Source organism: Acomys russatus, chromosome 5, assembly GCF_903995435.1.
Source record: "Acomys russatus chromosome 5, mAcoRus1.1, whole genome shotgun sequence".
NCBI classification, from domain to species: Eukaryota; Metazoa; Chordata; class Mammalia; order Rodentia; family Muridae; genus Acomys; species Acomys russatus.
In genome coordinates this window covers 59271245-59289169 of record NC_067141.1, presented here as the reverse complement: position 1 = coordinate 59289169, position 17925 = coordinate 59271245, and the positions used below count along the sequence as shown (strand labels likewise).

The following is a 17925-nucleotide window of genomic DNA, read 5'->3' as shown; positions in this document are numbered from 1 at the left end:
CATTTTAGTTGTCTTTGGTTCTTCTCTTACAGATGGGATGACAGTGGCAGGAGAAGGTAGATGAAGGACCTCACAGTGTGTGGCATGCAGCAGGTGCTCAGGACCACCTGCTCTTCCCTTCCTCCTCCCCTCCTCCCTATCCCTGCCGCAGGCTCCTGGGAGTAACCTCCTTGACCTTAGCCTCTGATGCTGTGTTCAGCTCCATTCTCCTCCTGACTCAGGCCCTGGGTGCTTCCTTTGCCTTAATTCTGGGAGGGGTGGTGACAACAACAGCGGCAACAGTTGTCCCTTGCATCATACCAGTTGCCTCTCTGCTAGTGAGTCAAGGGAAGTTTAATGAACGCCTGCAGGCGAGTGACTGGAGGGAGGTGTGGCATCTCCCACGCCATTATTCATGTCAGCAGTATTGCTGTGAAAGCAGTGGCTGGCTGCAGCACTGTGAAGTGGACTTGTGCATGGAGCCTTGAGGTAGCTTCTGAAGTTCTTCAGAGAGAACTTTCGACCTTAGCTATCCCTTTAAGGCCTTTGACGACGCCACATCAGTGGAGTCCCCTTGGCCAGTATTGTGTTGGGGAAGAGTGGTACCAAAGAAATAACTTCATTTCATCTTTGCTCCGCTGGAGTGACACTTGTAGAAGGCTACTTTGACTATGTAGTCTCTCTTTTCTCCAGAAGAGCACGGGCCATTTGTCTTTCAGACCCAGTGGCCCGCATAGCTTGGTTCAGAGATGGCATCTTAGTCAGGCCAAAGGGGTAAGTAGAGAAAGGGAAGGGACGGAAGGGCCTTTTCCAGGGCCCCGGAATCACTGATTTGGATAACAGCTACTCCATTTAGCAACAAGTGTTTTGCTGGGAATTTTTGAAATAGTGGTCACACCCTTATGTAAATGTAAGAACCAGGTGTTCTTCAAAGACAAGCAGGCCAGGCCCTTCCAGCTCTGAAGTCTTGGGCACCTTGGAAGCAGTATTGTCACTCGGAGGCTTCTCGTTGTTTTCTCCAGTTTCTGTGTCCTTTAAGATCCACCTCAGTTTCTGCTGTCCAGCTGTGGGAGTTCTTTGACCTCGGGCTGCTTGTTTGGTAATTAGATATAGTGTTTCCTGTAGAGCTGTGAGTTGTTGAAGCTCTTGTTGGTTTACATTTCTGTCTTGGCTTTCCCACTAATTCTATTATTTAGGGCAATTGCTATTAGCCCAGTCTCACTGCTGCACAAGGGCGTTGCAGTAGTAGTAGTAGCAGCAGCAGCAGCAGCAGCAGCAGCAGCAGCAGCAGCAGCAATGAGCTAGCTAGAAATACACACCGTAACCACTAAATTAGGAAGTCCGTTGTGATTTCTTCTGCCTGCTATGTAACAAGCTTGAGTGATTCTACTGTAGGCCAACGTTTGAGCACTTCTACTATAGTGAAGAGCAGGAGGCAGGGCCCCAGAGACCCGCTGGTACGGCCAGCTCTGCCATTCCCCTGTGTCCTTGAGAAAATAGTTTTTCTTTCTTTTCTCTTCTTGGAGTACTTTGTTGTAGAGGTTGCTAATGGCTGTCCTACTTGTAGGGATGCATGTGGAATTCTGGGTAAAATAAATCAAGTGCTGCTTTAGTTAGTTTAAACAGGAGTTTATGAGGATGAGGGGTGGAGCATGGTCCCCTTATGTTGCTCAAACTAGTTTTGAGCTCCTGGGCTCAAGCGAAGTTCCTGCCCTCCACCTTCATAGAAGGTAGAGCTGCAGCTGAGGGCCATTGAGCCCACCTTAAGCAAGATTCTTTATGTTAGGATTTTTCAGATATCTAGCTGTGTCATTGATGGTCTTTGAAGGTCTCCTAGGTGGGGTGTTACAACCTTGCCAACAGCTCCTTTGCTGTACACCTGCTGACTTCCCCGGGAACAGTGCTTTGTGGGACATATTTTGGGAAATGCTGGCTTAGCAAAGGGTGATTTAAGAATGCCTTGAGCCTTGAGGTCTTATGACTTGATAAATCAGCAAGAAAGAGACTTCCAGCACAGGTTAAGTGAGACACAATGTCAGCATTTATAATGTGGATGAGCCACATTTCTAGAGAAGTTGACCATCGAGATGGTATGTATGTGAGTGAAAAGAGAAGTAAAAATGGAGGACATGAGCACTCCTAGGGATGGTGGAGGAGGAGGTTTATTGTAGGTATGAGGGAGAGCAGAGCCAGAGGCAGGGATATTTGGGAGAGTCCAGAGTGGACATGACCCTGAGCTGGACTGTGTAAGGAGAGGGGGAAGGGGAAAGGCGAACCAGGGGACGAGGAGACCAAGAGGCCAGGAGGATAAAGGGTAAATAAAAGGATTAGGTAGCCAAAGTGGCTGGATTATATAGGGAGGGGTAGGGGGTGGACTATGCCAGCTGTATCCTGTAACAAGTAGGGACTGAGGGATTCTGGGAGACCCTGGTAGCCAGGTCTGCTTTGATATGTTTACTGGGCACCTCAGCCATTTGTTCAGGGTTTGAGACCTAACAGAATGGAAGAAAATAGACAGTGAAGAGTAAAATGTGTGTGTGTGTGTGTGTGTGTGTGTGTGTGTGTGTGTGTGTGTGTGTGTGTGTGTGTTAGATTTACTCAGTGAGCTAGGTGTGGTGGCACATGGCCTTTAATCCCAGCACTCAGGAGGCAGAGGCAGGTGAATCTCTGTGAGTCCAGGATAGCTAGGGCTTTTACCCAGAGAAACCCTGACTTGAAAAACAAGCAAACAACCAAAAAAAGCAACAACAAACAAAAAACAATGACTGAGTGTTTCGTTTGCATGTATGTACATATACCATATGCATGTTTTTGCTTATGGACTTCAGAAGAGGGCATCAGATCTTTTGGAACTAGGGTTAAGGATGGTAGTGATTCACCATGTGCTTACTGAGACTCAAACTCCTGGTCCTTTGCAAGAGAAACCAGTGCTCTTAACCATTGGGCTGTCTCTGCAGCTCCAAGGTTTTATTTTTTTCAAAAGAAGCAAAATTGTTTTTTTAAGGAAGAAAATGGTGCATTTGGAGGAGGTGGGGAAGATGAGGAAAGGAAAATGTCACTTACTGAGCTTATCTGAGGCCTGGCAGGAAACATATGGTACATTCAAGCCAGGTAATTTAAGGAGATTTTAATAAAGGAACTATTTTTAAAGGGCGTAGGCAGAAGTTGGGGAAAGCAACCGCGGTAATGGTGACGCAGGACTTGATGTCTCTCTGTACCCAAGGCTTTCTCTGTGCCACATTCAGTCATAACAACACCCAGGCTAGGTGTGATGACGTCACCCTTTGCACATGAGGAAAGGAAACCTGAAGTAGGAGAGCCAGGCTTGCACTCTGCCCTGGTGGGCCTGAGTCAAATAGGTCTGAGGTATCCGACCTTTTGACATTTCAGTGTGACCTTGTTGGGTCATATTCATAGCTGGGATGCTTGTGGCCAGCCAGCATCTTTCTTCTTCATTCTTTCTCCGTGTGATAAGGCTTTGTAGAACATACTGTTCTGAGTTGGTTGTCTTAATGATACAAATGAGACAGCTTAGCTTTCAGAGGCCAGGAGGAGGAAGAGGGAAAATGTTTAAGACCTGCAGCCCATCCATGGAAGGTTTGGCAGTGGGAGTAGAAGGAAAGTGCACACTGTCCCTGCAGTGCCTTAGCTGACTGAGAAAGGGGTGGGCAGACAGTTGGCAGAGGAGGTCATTATGGGATATGGTTTTGAATTGGGCTGAGTTGGCCCTGTGAAATCTCTTTAGTCCAAGCAGGCCTTTGCTAGAAGTGAATAAAGAGTAACATTTTAAAACCAGACATTTTATTTTTCACATTAATTTGTTTACGATGTGGATGTGCGCTTGCATGTGGAGGCTGACGGACAACTTGGAGTCTCCTTCTAGCATGTGGTCTCTGGAGGTCAAATTGCAGTAGTCAGTCCTGGTGGCAAGCACCCTGGCATGCTTAGCCATCTTGTGGCTACACAGGTTGGATTTCTAAAGAACTGGTTTTTACTTCCTCTGCCAAGTCCCAGAGTATATGAATACTTCAGTTCTCTTATCCCCTAAGGAAATTTCAACAGTACTTCTGTGGGTCCCCACATCATTTGTGACTTTGGCTTGGCCTTCAGTACTCAACTGCAGTACTTCCCACACAGATAAAACACCTCTCAGAATCCGTGCGCACAAGTCCTGCCTTGGAAAACATCTGGTAAAAATAACAAGTCGTGTGGAAGACTGTGATTGTCAGAGGGACCCCCACCTCGCCGGCCTCAGGGAATCTCTGGAGTAAACCTTTATTTCCCGTCGCTTCCACACAGCAGGGCCTTGATGGAAATATTTCACATGTTTTCTCAGGCAGCAGGAAACTTTGAAGGGCAGCCGAGGGCTGAGGCCCCAGATAGGAGCAGAGCTGGGCTTTGCCCTCTACCACTCCAGGGTGCATGAGGAGCCAGCCTGGCCTTGCTGCTTTGAAGCTGGGCCAGTTCCCTGCCCCAGAGCGCTGAAGACTCCAGCTCTCTCCAGGCTCCATCAAGGCCCGACCTTGCCATACCTTCAGCTCTTTCGAAAGACAGGCATATTTTTAAAATGATCTTATTAAATGTCAAAAAGTCCCCATCCTCCACCAAACTGCTCAAGACATCTCACAGGATCCGAGAATAAAGCTAATAGGAATTCTTCGAAATCAAGAAGTCTTTCATCTTAAATCCCCTTTTTAAACAAGGCATTGCAGCAGAGGGTTTTTACAAGTATATTTTAAGTTCATTGAAAGAAATAAAATTATATTAAAAAAAAAAAGTAAAGTAGGGGCTGGAGAGATGGCTCAGCTATTAAGAGCACTGGCTGCTCTTGCAGAAGACCTGGGTTCTATTACCAGCACATACAGAGCAGCTCACAACCACGTGTGACTGCAACTCCAAGGGCTCTGATACTCACTTGTGGACTCTGTGGGCACCAGGCATACAAGGGATGCACACAAAACCCTCATAACCATAACATACAGTAAAATAATTAAAGAAATATAAAGTGACCTCACAAACTAAAAACAAGGCAGTAAGTTTCCAGAGAGAACAGATCTAGTTAGCTATATGTAGAGTTTCCTAGTTTCTCGAACAAACAAGAACTTCCTTTCCTATTTCTAAGGCATCAAAACCACTAAATGAGTTAGTTGTTCAGGCACAATAGCTTTAACCTTCTGGTGGGGGTTAAGTAACACCAGAAGCCACTGCAGTTTACCTTCTAATCAAATTGTATCACTTTCCCCTTTTCCTCCCTCCAAGCCCGAACCGGTCCTTGTTCTCCTTCAAATTCATCATGGCCTCTTTTTTCATAAACCATTGTTGTTGTTAGTGGTGGTGGTGGTTTGTGTGTGTGTGTGTGTGTGTGTATCCCTAATTACATAAATCCAGTTTGTTCGGTCCAATGTTACTTGGGGCACGTTTTCAGGGCTGACCATTTGGATTATGGGGTAACAAATTGTTGTGCTCTTTCCTAGGGAAGCCTTTTTCTCCTGCTCTCAGCATTCCTTTTACATAAACTAAAAATCTATAAGATGATTGTAATCATGAACCTGGATTAGTAAACTCTCACTACCCTTTATTAAAAAATTCCAAAGGGTCTGTGATCGAAACAGGTGTCACTCTGGTCAGCATCTGCAGCCAAGCTCCTCACAAGGTACCCCAGGAAAGAGGCTCAGGTGCAGCTAGAAACACACACTGCAGCAGCACTCCAAAACCTTGGGACGTTCCATAAAGCACATCTTTTTCTACTTTACTCAGGAACTCACTGAGGGAAATCATTATACCGTAGATGATTTTTCCAGGGACCATGTCTGCAGCTGTCTTTAAAAGTTGTGATCTTAGCTGGGCAGGATGGTGAGAGCCTTTCATCCCAGCACTGGGGAGGCAGAGGCGAGCACATCCCTGTGAGTTGGTGGCCATCTTGATCTACAGAGCGAGTTCCAGGTCAGCCAGGACTACATAGAGATACCCTGTCTTAAAATTAAAAATTAAAAAAGAAAAAAGGAAAGGGAACAAGAGATCTTAAGTTCCTTTGTAAAAGCTGTGTCGATTTGAAGAATGTGACATTCTAGCATTTGGCTTTTTGCCCTTTGAGATGATTGAACCATCTAATATCGAGTGGGAAGGAGTTTGAGTTCAGGGTTTTTTCATCCTATGTGACCTCAGATCATACCTAGAAAGAGATGGTTTGTTTTGCTTGTTTTTATTTTATTTTATTTTTTGTTTTTGTTTTTTTAAAGAGAAAGAGAGATCTGTGGTATGTGTTTCTTGCATTTGTTTCTCATGAGTAAGGCTAATTCACTGGCCGTGGCATCTGCATTGTTGTCACCCTGGCTGCACAGTAGGGGATCTAGTATGTCACATGTGTGGCTGTAAGCACAATCCATTTGTCTCGTGTCCACAGGCTTCTGTAGATAAGCCAGTGGTGTGCCTTTTGTGGCTTGTCAGTTGGTTAGGATTTGTGTCTGTTTTTATTTATAGTGCTTGGTGACTTGGTTCATTCAGACACCGCTTTCTGAAAAATTAGAATTTAGGGAAGAATCTTATGCAAAGAGAAGGAAACTTGGAACCCAAGAGAGTTCTAATAAAGCTGGGATATATGAGGCAACTTGGGAGCAGTCATTAGTGTCCACAGTGGTACTCTCTAGAAATCTCTTAGCCACAGGACACCAGGAAAAAGATGCTATCGTATTTCACTCTAGCTCTCATTCCTTGAAAATTGAGTTTTCTAATTAACCAGGGTCTTTCCTTCTCCAGAATATTCTGCTAGTTCTTTGTGGACAACAGCTGTTTGTATGTAGACGATATTTACACAGAATTTTGTAGTGCCACTTGCCTTTTTGTGTAAAATTAAATAAACATCATAATTTATTACCCCTTTACTATACCCAAGGCACTGTGTTGAAATTCAGAAAGAATATTTGTAGCAGAAAAGAGAATTTTGCTGCTTTTTCACCGTACTATTCTCCCTACCATCTGTTGTGTAGACACGAAAGTAAAAGCTTTCCTTGAAAATCTTGGGGTTTTTGCTGTGTCTGATTCAGAGCTTCATGCTTGATGGGGAGAGTGTGACACAGGCATAGAGAAGCTTTGCATCAGTCCTGTCCAGGTCCCACGCTCACTCTGACCTCGTGGGCAGTTTTCACCTTCCTTACCCGGACTGCTTTTTCATTAATAGAGTGAAAATGTCGGCTGAGGCCATTTCTAATGTTTCTGAACAAAAGAAACCTGGCTATGGTTTTTTTAATTGGATAATTTCACTATGTAATGTCTGAAGGTAGTTTCACATTAAGTGTCTTTTACTCCTGAGAGTTTCCAGTGTCCCACATAGCTGGAGAATCCAAAATTACTAATACTGACTGTTCTAGAGTTCTACAGTGAGCAGAGAGAGAAAAATGCCAGGATGTGCAGCAGGGCCCCAAGCCTTCAGAACGGGATGCCTCCTTTGAGGGAAGAATAAATGCTGTAGAAGCTGACCCATGCGTGAGACACAGAATGCTGAAGACAGCAAAGACCCAAGTAACAGCTGCATCACTAAGTACTTGCCCTTATTATCCCAACCAAGCCTGTAGCTGCCGCAGCAGGGAAATGCTGCTTATATTGTTTTCCAGAGGAAGAAACAGTTAATTTGCCCCAGGCTGCACTGGCAGGTAGTAGTAGGGCTGATGCCTGAGTTAGAGCCTATATTCTTTTTTTTTTTTTTAAATATTTTTTATTGAAAAATAAAATCATTCATATTACATCTCAATTGCTATCCCATCCCATGCATCCTCCCATTCCTCCCTCCCTCCCGCTTTCACCCCATTCCCCTTCCCTATGACTGTGACTGATGGGGAACTCCTCCCCTTGAATATGATGCTAGGGTATCAAGTTTCTTCTTGGTAGCCTGCTATCTATCCTTCCTCCCGCCTCCCCATCAAGGGGACATGGCCAAATAAGGGAGCCTATATTCTTTTAAACAGTTTTAAAGTTAATTTTTTACTTATGCTGTGGATGTGCTTGTTGGATCCACAATGTATGCGAGTGCATAACGGTGCTTGAGGACACCTTTCAGGAGCGAGTGTGATACAGTTTTACAGTGGGATCTGATGGGGATCAAACTCAGGTGAGGAGTCTGTGTCAAATACGTCTACTCTTATAGAAGTGGTATGCCTCCCCAAAAGCTTTTCGGTGCACTTGTCTAGCTCAGGCTAATGCCCAAAGAGGAACCGGCTCTGAATAGATTTCACTAACTTATATGCGCCTCAGGTTTGCATTTTACATATGCTGTCACCCTTAAGTCTCCCTGACGGCCCAGCCCCAGGTCCCAGTTTAAACAATCTGAATTGAAACTTGAGACTTCACGTCTGGCCACTTGGGCAGATGGGATATTTACACAGCAAAGATAGCGCCAGATTAATTTCTTAAGTGCACCAGTGTTGTTCGTTTCGAATAGTTGTTACCTGGAGTCGTGTTGCCTATCTGGCAGAATTATGCTTTTCTCAAGAAAAGGCCCGGGGCTGTATGGCGAGCCTGTGCTGCCCCCGTTGAGTTGCCTGTTAAGAGCCATGTTCTTTCGGGCTGGACCTAATGGCTGGTCACTTGTAGTCAACAAACACTTGAATCCCAGCATCCTAAGTCTGGCTTATCTCTAGCCTGGTTAGCTCACTGATCTCTGCAGAGGATTGAAGCTGCTTTACCTGAGCTGATTTCTACTGTGCGTGATTTAATGTTTCCTAAGAAAATCTACTAGTAAAACCTCTACCTCATCAGTTCTGTTACTTTCAGCTTCTACCTCATCCCCGATGAGCCGTCTCCTAGGGCACATCCTGTATTCTTTTTTGGGGTGGTGGTGAATGGGTGTTGAGAAAGGGTTTCACTATGTAGTCCCAGCTGGCCTGGAACTCGCAGATCTACCTGCCTCTGCCTTCTGAGTGCTGGGCATTCTAGGATTAAAGGCATGTACCACCGCTGCCCAGCTGCCTATATTCTTTGTTTGTTTGTTTGTATTTTGAGACAGAGTTTCTCTGTGTAGCCCTGGCTGTCCTGGCACTCGATCTGTAGCCCTTGCTGGGTTTGAACGCGACCATCCTTCCTGACTGTGTCTCTCGAGTGTTGGGATCACAGGTTTGCGCCACCACTGCCTACATAGCTCTTTATTTTTAATCAGTGTGTGTGCCTCCAAGGGAAGAGGACAGTGTAACCTTGTCTTTTTAAAGGAGAGAAACACATTGTCTAAGACAGTCTAGGCCTGTCTACTCCCAGGCCTTTCATCTTGATGTCTTCTTAATATCTGAAGAAACTTTCTTCTCTTAAAGACTTGGGCCCGGGGCTGGAGAGATGGCTCCGTGATTAAGAGCACTGCCTGCTCTTTGAAAGGACCCGGGGTTCAGTTCCTAGCACCCACGTGGCGGCTCACAATTGTCTGTAACTCTAAAATCTGACACCCTCACACCAACACACATACATTAAAATTAAATAAAAATATTTAAAAAAAAAAAAACAAAAACCTTGGGCCCAAGGTGGGCCAACCCTCCTGCCAGCTCTGTTTTAACGCCTCTGCCAGAGCTAAAAAGAGCCCCATGTTACGGGAACTGGGAGTATCTCTGCCACTAGAGTTGACAGGGGGAAGCAGCTGGGCTCAAGGGTGCTTGGTATTGGAAAGGGACTCCAGTGGTGTAACTGGACAGATTTTGTGAAAACTTCCAGTTTTCCCAGCACTTTGAATCTTCCCTCCCTCCCTCCCTCCCTCCTTCCTTTCATTCTCCCTGCCCTCCAGACAGGCTTTCACTCTGTAGCCCTAGTTGTCCTAGAATTCAGAGATCCACTTGTCTCTGCTTCCTGAGTGCTGGGATTAAAGCATGCGCCACCGCACTCAGCCTTTTTATTTCACTTATTATCTATTTAAAAAATGTTTACTATCAACTGTGGTCTTTGTTTGGAGACCTCCCTCCCCCACGTTTGCAGTTTTGGAATCTGTGGTAAAGGGCCTCAGAGTGGTCACTGTGAAGAAACCTTCACTGGTTCTCAGTTCATTTCCTGAGTGGCAGGGCTCACTCAGAGCTTCTCACTTGCTGCATTAGCAGCTCCTACTGTCACTCTCCCATGGCATCATGTGGTTTTAAAAATAAACAGCTGCGGCTTGCCGTTAACCAACCTGTCTGAGCTGTAGATGGTAGGCCTGTCAAGGACAGTGAGTGATCCTGGGAGCACAGGGTGTGGTGCCACTCAGGGGCTCCTGGGAACTGTATAAATGTGTTGGAGAGTTTGTTTTAGAATATTCTCCAAGTCACCATTAAAACCCATGTCACAGAAAGGAGTTTGAAAATAAGCACAAAGTAGAAGAACCCAAAATGCGGTGTGAAGCTCAGCCTTGGGGTTCAAGGAGGACATAAGGGGTCCCAGATTAAGGTTAGACACAGGACTTTACAGTTCTATTTCATGTGGCGTGCCCCGTGAATTCAGCACTCCTTTTTCTTAATTGGTGGTGACAGTGCCTATATCAAACAGTTTTCTGGGTTAATTAGACGGTCTTTGAAGTGTGCCTAGCTTTCATGGTAATAGTAGGGTTTTCTCCACTAGCAATAAGTCAAACACAGCAGATTTGGATAGTTTGGAAGACGTGAGAAGTGGAGCTTGAGGCTCTCTACCCCTTCCACACCAAAGAAGAAGCGTTCTGTGTTGCAGATAAGTGTGAGGAGTTTCCACACGGAAGTTTGCAGAAGTCTCTGTCAGAGGCAGCTTCATCAGGAATGAAATGATATTTCTGGAAAATTGCTCTTAGATTGGGTGGGGAGGGGCAATTTGGTCTACATAGGTGAGTTCCAGGGCAACCAGAGCTACAAAGTGAAGCCTTGTCTGAAAAATAAAGAGAGGTTTCTGAAGTTGGAAAAACTTAACAAAGAAAGAACGAAAAAAAGAAACCATGTCTCATTAGAACTTTATTTCAGACCTTTCATAGCAAGGGAGAAATATTTAAGAGGAAAAACTATACATGCATTATTTTCATAGCCAGACAGTGTAACAAATTATAGCAGAGTCATATGAGGTGTGTTGGGGGAAGTGACACTGTGGGTCTTTTTATTTAATTCTTAAACATTTAGCATGTGCTTATATTAATTCCTTTTGTAGTTTCAACAGTGCTTAAAAAAATAAAACCTACTTGAAATGAAAAATGGATTCTTTATTTAAAAAAGTAAAATATTTAAAGAATCACTTTAATTTTTTTTTTGTTTTTTGTTTTAATGACTTTGCCAGAAGAACCCCTGTTGTTGTTGAATGATGGGACTATGTTCTGTGAAAACAGCTGGAGAAGGGAGTTTTAGGAGTTTGATGTGTAGTGGGGTGCGGTGGTGCACCCCTGTGATCCCACCACTCAGGAGGCAGAGGCAGGCAGATGTCTGTGAGTTCAAGGCCAGCCTGGTGTACAAAGAGAGTCCAGGACAGCCAAGGCTACACAGAGAAACCCTGTCTTGAAAAACAAACAAAGAGTTTGATGTGATAAAGAAGGGAGGTAGGCATGACGTCCTCGGACTAGCTGCGAAGCTGTTGGGTTTTGATGGCTGATGGAAAAGGAACCTCCTCCTGGGAGGTTCACTGTGCTCCAGTGGGTGGCCACACATCCAAGAGTATCTGGGCAGAGCAAATAGAAATCAATGGTTTAAAAAAATGGGGGGGGGGGGACACAAAATTGGGTGAGTAGGAAAGTGGGGTAGATCTGGAAGCAGTTATGGGAGGCTGCGTGGATGTGATCAAAATACATTGTATCAAAGTCTCAGGGAACCGATTGAGAAAGCAGTTCGATGCAATGTGAAATTTAGCCCTTACACTCTGATGGCATTATATGGAAGGATATAAATGGAGAGTTAGAAATGTTGTGTCAATGTTTCAAAGGTTTTGGCCACTGTGAATTATGACGTGAAATGGCCTTTATTTGCATTCTTTGCTTTCCCAGACATGTTGAGATAAGAAATGTGTGTGCTTTCACAAAATTCCTCGCTTACAATCCAGCGCCAGGCTGCCTGCAGATGGGATGGCAGTCGTGACTGGCAGGCCCTCTGCGTGGAGCTGCGCTCACACATTGTTTTATTCACTGTGAACATTTTGCAGAAGAAAGAAAAAAAAAAAAACAAAAAACAAAAAACAAACCCGTGTCCCTGCTTGAAGGCAAGTACAAGTTATAAATACTATTCAAATGGATGGAACAAATTCCCGCGCACCTCCGGCTCTGTGTGAGGGCTTGAGTTTGGGTGTGGACACGGAATGTTCGTGTTGTATATACTTGGCTCTGCTGATCAGCGTGTCTTAGTGTACAGCCTTAAAGCTGCCTCTGTCAGGAGTGGAGATTGCAGAGCCCCTCAGCGCTCCTCAAGTCGACTGCCTAGGAGCAGACCCTACAAGTGTTTTCGGACGGTGCTTCTCCCAGCCTGCAGTGTGAGCAGTTTCCCCTGACAGCAAGAAATGCAGATTAAGTTGTTTTTCAGTTGGAAATGTGTTTTTAGATTTGGAGAGCTCAATTTATGCAGAAAAATTGAGAGCAGAGGTGACTTATTTTGAACCCATGATTTTACTAATATATGAACGAGATTTGAAACTTCAAGGCATTGTATGCTGCGTCTTCAGTTTGAGCAACAAAACTGATTTTTAAAGCACAAGTTAAAAATTTAGTGGAAGTGCACAATTAGAACACTTCTAAAAACCGTTGCTGCTGTTTTTCTGAATTCTGTAATTCATCGAGTACCAATTAAAAAATGCATCTCTACTGTCCAAAAGAAGAAAACTTATATTTGAGAAATCATTTATTATTAAGACGTCTGTGAATTTATAAAACAGCAAATGTGGAGGAGATTACTAATTTTGGAGCAGAGGGTTGAAGAGAGAGTTCTGGTGTTTCAACAAGGCTCATGACCACTGCTAAATTCAATAACAATGTAATGTAATTTATATGGGCACAAAGTTAAGCCACTGACCGGTTCTCTGGTGGGGTAAGTAACGCTTTATTAGTATCTTTCAACCACATTCTTAACACAAAGCATCCTTTGGCATTACTTTTATAATGAAATCAAAGTCTAAGAGGAAAATTTGAGTCTGGTCATGTTTTGTGTAAAGATATTATTGGGGTTGTGGGTTTTTTGTTTTTTGGTTATTTGTTTTCTTGAGACAAGGTCTCTCTGCATAGCCTTGGCTGTCTTGGAACTTACTACATAGACCAGGCTGACCTCAACTCACAAAGATCTGCCTACCTTTGCCTCCCAGAGTGCTGGGATTAAAGACACATGCCATCATGCCTGGCTAAGATGTTATAGTTATAATTATCTTTAAGAAATAACAAAAGAAAATCGGGATGTGGATATGAGAGAAACAGTCACTTTAATTATCTTTGACTCAAAAAAAATTCACATGACATACTTGTGCTTAAATAAAATATTTTCTTCCCCTTAAAGCCAGGATCTCATTATGTAGTTCAGGCTGGCTTTGAACTTGTCCATCTTCCTGCCTCTTATCCTGAATGCTGGGGTTGTATATGTGAGCCGTCATGCCAGGCTTGAATGGGAGGTGTTTGTTGGTTTGTTTGTCTGTTTTGGCATGGAGCCAGGATGCTGTGAGTGTTAAACAATCACTGAATAGTGAATAGTTTAATATGTATCTAAATCTCTATTAAGTGTATTCAGTGGGGGTGGGGTGGGGTGGTGCACATCTTAAATCTCAGCACTTGGGAGGCAGAAACAGGCAGATCTCTGTGAGTTCCAGGCTGGCCTCGTCTACACAGAGAGTTCGAGGACAGACAGGGAACGTGGAGAAACCCTGCCTTGGAAAAAATGGGGTGGAGGGGGGAGGGCGCTGGAGAGATGGCTCAGTGCTTAAGAGCACTGCCTGCTCTTCCAAAGGACCTGGTTCAATTCCCAGCACCCACATGGCAGCTCACAACTGTCTGTGACTCCAAAAGAAAGAGGAGGAGGAGGAGGAGGAGGAGAAGAAGAAGAAGAAGAAGAAGAAGAAGAAGAAGAAGAAGAAGAAGAAGAAGAAGAAAGTATGGGCAAAATATAGAGTATACTTGAAATAAGTAGCTCATCATCATGTAAATACTTGTCAATAAAAACCAGTAAATACAAATCCATTAAAAAACAAAACAAAACCAAGCCCTCTAATTTTAACAAGTTGTCTCCACCACTGCCCGTCTAAGCTTTATCTGGGCCAGAGTAAACATTGATCTGCTTCTCATTCATTGCTTTGTCTTCCCCCTCCCACCCACTCTGTCTTCCTCTATCTATTTAATCCTCTCTAATGACAGCGGGTGGAGGGGAGCAGTTGGAGCCCCCAGCATGTCCTCTGTGTCTTGCCAGATGACAGTTCTGCCTCTCAGTCCCTTAGCTGGAAGGGCAACACTCTAGGATGACATCCTTATCTCTCTGACAGTTGCCTTCCAGTCCTGAGATCTGAGTTCCCATGACCCCAGGCACTCTATTTATTTTCTTAGCTAGGAATTTCCAGAGCTGCAGCTGGGATGCCCTTTGCCTTTCCAGCAGCTGCCTTCATTCGGAATTTAATGAGCTTGCTGAGTTGAGTGGCCAAAGAAGGGTTTCCCTCGCTGGAAGGACTCTTGACACTTTTTCCTGTAAAGTAAGTAATTGCTAATGGCTGAGTGGCTCTAGAAAGGGGCCTTCCCAGCCATCCCCCCCTGTGATTAGGGTCTAGGGCGCAATCCTTAGCCCTCCTGCTCTCCTCCTCTTAAGTTCTGGGGTAGCCGTCAGCAAAGAAGGACTATATTTTAAATCACACACACGCACCTTTTGGAGTCCTTGGGAATTTTAGTTCCTTGTCCACTGCAGATAGTTAAGCAAGCCTGTAAAATGAACTTGCATTGTCATTCTGGATTTCCATCTACCCAGGGCCCTGTCGTGCCTGATTCTCCACATTTGGGTTTGCTGGTTAGATGATAGAGCTGTGTGTTTAGCAGATGAGAATTTTAAGAGCTTTCTTACCACTCTGAGGGTTAAAATATTTCTCATTTCTGCTTATAGTGAGGGCTGTAGGCACATTTTAGATTTCCCTCATTATAATCTTTACGTGTTTATAGACGAACTAGGTTTTGCACTGTTTTGATTAAACAGAAGGAAGTCCTCAATTACAGGCTTCTGAAGCTGGGTTTCCTCCAGCGATGTTATGCCCTCACCAAGCTTCACAGATCTGAGGCTCCGGCCTGTGAGGAGACTGGAACCAACACAGGAGACGACAGTTACATTCTTCTGAAGCAATTAAGCTACATACTTACCAGAGGGGAATGAGCTTCATATAGAGACCTTTGCCCTTTCCCACATCTCTCACATTTTACAAATGCCCTCTGTTAAAAGTTTTGATGGCTTGTTCTAGATAAACAAAATATACTATGAATTTCGGCAGTGACACGAGCGTAGTTTAAAAAAAAAAAAATAAAAAGAAAAGAAGAGAAAGTAAACAAACAAACTAACCAAAACCCAAGCCCCATCAAAGTAGTTGTTTTTTGATCCAGGATCTCATGTAGCCCAGGCTAGCTTCAGTATAGCTGAGGCTAATGCTGAGCCCCTGATATTTCTGCCTCCCTCTCCCAAGAGCAAAGATTATAGGCAGTGAAGTGTTTTGAATGAATTGAAGGTCAGAAGTGCCAAAGGGCATTTGTTTGTGGCTTTGCCTGAGGCCCCATATACTTTACTGTTTTCTAAACAAGAAAAAGTCATTTATTCCCCTAGCACTCACATATGTAAGATTTTATGTTCAGGTATATTTGAAGTTATATAATTGAACCGATAACGTTAGGTTTTTTATCTTGTTTGTTTTTACGGGGAGGAGTGAATGCTACAGTGAAACTTAGAAAACAATTCAGAAATGATTTCAGTGACCTTGTGGTTTCAGCATAGTCAGTGGTGCAGTCAGGCGCAGGGGCTGCGTCAGGAAACCCAGCATCTACAAATCGCCTGGCTATGACATGGCATCATAGCTAATGCTGCTGGGCAGGGCCCCCTTTGCTCTGTGGAGAGTGGTTGGCAGACGGCGAGGCTTCACATTTCAGGGGTGTGTGTTTCTGGATGTTTCTTTTTGTTTTGGGGGTATATGGTTATATATATGCTGTATGTATGTGTAGTATTTACATGTTTGTGAGTGTGGGTACACATGTGCCATGGCACACTTGTGGAGATGAGAGAACTCGCACCTCTTTTCTTGTTGACTTCTGTATTCTCCTGCCTCTGCCTCCTCTCTCCCTGTAGGAGTGCTGGTCTTTCAGATGGATGCTCTCCTATCTGGCTTTCTGTGGGTTCTTGTTATCCCCAATCAGGTACTCATGTTAGAGTGATCGGGAAAGCACGATACCCACGGAACCGTCTCCCCAGGCCCTAAAAGTGCATTTTCTTATCTCAGCACACGGACTAGGACTTTGAAGCCCATTACGTTTACAAGCCTTGAAATTCTTTGCATTGATTGGATTGTGTGTGAATTGTGGGAGGCGCTCACATCATGGACATACGGAAGTCAGAGGACAGCTTTTGGGAACCTAAAATTCCAAGATGCTCAGAGTCTTTGGGCCATATGAAACCTTCCTGCAAGCGGACCATGTTGGCTGGACGGTCCTCCCAGCCCCCACTGAAATCTTGACTAACCTTTGTCTCAGATGGCCAAGGACTTTGCTGTCTTGTAACCTGCAGACTTCTGTACAAATGTGGGTCCTGGGTGGGGTCACCACAAGGTCTGAGTTAAACATTCTCTGCCTGAGGCAAGAAAGCCTTCATTCCTGGCAGTGGCTTTTCCTTCTTCATGCTGGACCCAGAGGGCTGCTCTTACAGTTAAACAGTGACTAAAGAAGCATTTCATTAACCAGAATTTCCACTCATCTCCAACTCTCTTCTACTTTTGGAGTTAGAGGGAGACAAGAAAAAAAAACAAGCCATTCGTGTCCGAATGTGGTCATTTAGGAAGTGCTTCCTGTGTGCCCAGCAGCGTGTTGCACGGACAGATGCCCCCAAGTCCTTGCAATAGGGGCCTTAGTGCTCTTTACCTCATTTGGCATGTGGGGACAGAGAGGTTCACCGTGGTGACGGAGCCAGCGTGAGGTGCTTAGAACGCTTCTCTGCTTGTTATGGGAAGAAGTTCACTGTTCTTATAACGAGGAACTCAAGCTCCCGCCTCTGCTGTCTTCTGAAACTACCCACAGAAGGTAGGGTTCCTCCCACCTAGTATCTAGTATCTTGTGAGTGTGTTCCCCCTCCTTCTCCTCCTTTTCTTCTTCCTCTTCCTTCTCTTCCTCCTCCTCTTCCTTCTCTTCCTCCTCCTCTTCCTTCTCTTCCTCCTTTTCCTCCTCTTCTTCCTCTTCCTCCTCCTCCTCCTCTTCCTCCTCCTCCTCTTCCTCCTCCTTCCTTCTGTCTGTCTCTCTCTCTCTCTCTCTCTCTCTCTCTCTCTCTCTCTCTCTCTCTCTCGGCTAGAGGCTGACATCTGGCGACATTATTCTTCATCATCATCATCATCATCATCATTATTATTACTATTATTATTATTATTATTATTATTATTATTATTATTATTATTATTATTATTTTGAGACAGGGTTTCTCTGTGTAGCCTTAGCTGTCCTGGACTCACCAGGCTGGCCTCTAACTCACAGATATCTGCCTGCTTCTGCCTCCCAAGTACTGGGATTAAAGGCGTGCTCCACCACCGCCCAGTGATTTCTTATAATTTTCTACAATGTATGTGGGTGCATTTGACTGCATGTGAATATGTACACATTAGTGGGAGTGCCCTTGGAGACCAGAGGTGTCAAATGCCCTGGAGCTGGAGGTACAGAGGCTTGGGAGGTTGTGAGCCACCTGACATGGTGTTTGGAACTGGACGCAGATCCTCTGGAAGAGCAAGGAGTGCTCTTAGTCACTGAATCTTTTCTCTAGCCATCTCTGCCTTACTTTTGAGAAAGGATCTCTCACCAACCTTACTTTTTGAGAA

The 17925-nt window shown here is 44.6% G+C and overlaps 1 protein-coding gene across 48 annotated transcripts in view; it reads left to right on the top strand.

The window, feature by feature from the left end:
• Sorbs1 (sorbin and SH3 domain containing 1) overlaps positions 1 to 17925 on the top strand; it is a 229085-nt gene that overhangs the window by 85894 nt on the left and 125266 nt on the right. The window contains exon 1 of one of the 48 annotated variants that reach the window (XM_051146475.1): positions 14502 to 14577. The exons of 46 other annotated variants lie outside the window; for them this stretch is intronic. The gene's annotated coding sequence lies outside the window, so the exon portion shown is untranslated. Of the gene's footprint in view, positions 1 to 14501; positions 14578 to 17925 lie in introns of those variants that run through there. One more of the 48 variants, XM_051146485.1, reaches the window with a different exon arrangement.